Genomic DNA, 1,256 nt, shown 5'->3' on the forward strand with positions numbered 1-1,256 from the left:
CCATCCTCTTTCTCTCCGCTACTGGCTCCCCCCGGAGGCTTGTGAGCACGAGGGAGAGGAGGGGGGGGGGATGCTGCTCTGGACCACAACGGCAGGGCAGGGAAGGCACTGTGATGGAGTGATGACCTGGCGCCCGGCCTGGGGATCAGCGGGCGCGTAATTACTGCGAGTGAGTAAGAGAGCAAGCGAGCGAGAGAGAGAGCAAGAGAGGGCGGGCGAGAGAGAGAGCGAGAGAGAGAGTGAGAGAGAGAGAGAGAGAGAGACGGGGCGAGAGACACTTGCCTCTCTCACCTCACTGTCGACTCGGAGCGGGTGGTTTCAGATTCCCCGGCACCCTCATCGTGCGGCGTGTATTTGTCTGCCCCCCCCCCCTCCCCCTGCTCGCTTCACTTGATTACTCTCACGTTTCTGACGTTTCTCGCGGCGCGTTGTTCGCCCCTGGGCCATGTCTCGTGTTGTACCGAGCGCGCCCCGCCACCACGCCTCGCCGTGTTTTTGTCGCGTGTTTTGCCCGCGAGGGGCCAGCGCAGCAGCAGCAGCAGCAGCAGCTGTGGAGGTGAGGTGGCGCAGCTGCGGGGGCGGCGGGCAGCTGGCACAAGGGCGTCGCACTGCCACCTGGAGGATCGACCAGCCCCAGCGAGCGCACCGGCAAGGCGGCAGGGGAGGCGAGGGGGGCGAGGGGGGTGCAGTCACCGCGCGCGCCGCAGGAAGAATACGGAAAGAAAACAACCAAAACGTCTCTCCCTTCACTGACTTACTTATTCCCGGCGGGAGAAGAACCGCGACGGTTTGCCCCTTATCTCCCTCACTCTGCCTGCTACGATCGTAATGCAGATTACAATGTGGCCTGACTCATGGAGAAGACTCGCTGCTACCGACCGGACGTCTGCGAAGCTCCAATCGGGTGCCATTTCACACCACGCACCACGCCTAGCCACGCCTGCCACGCCCTGCCATGCCCCACCACGCTGCTCGCTGCTGGCCCGCTTGTGTATCTGCGAGGAGCTGATTGGTTTCAACACAACAATCTCTCGGTGGTGGTGTAGGATGGAGGAGGTGTGGCGTGTTGGTGGTAGGGTGAAGCCAAGGGAAGGGTGAAGCGGGGTGGAGCAGGTGGAGCTGGGCGTCGTGGTGGTGAGCCAAAGCCAAGGTTGAGGCGGATCAGGACTGGCGTGGTGGTGCTGATGAGTTGAAGCCGAGGGTGAAGCGGGGCAGGCGTGGTGGTGGTGAGCTGCTGAAGCCGAGGGTGAAGCGGG

The sequence above is a fragment of the Frankliniella occidentalis genome, unplaced genomic scaffold, assembly GCF_000697945.3.
Source record: "Frankliniella occidentalis isolate FOCC.00 unplaced genomic scaffold, Focc_3.1 Scaffold3844, whole genome shotgun sequence".
Lineage (NCBI taxonomy): Eukaryota > Metazoa > Arthropoda > Insecta > Thysanoptera > Thripidae > Frankliniella > Frankliniella occidentalis.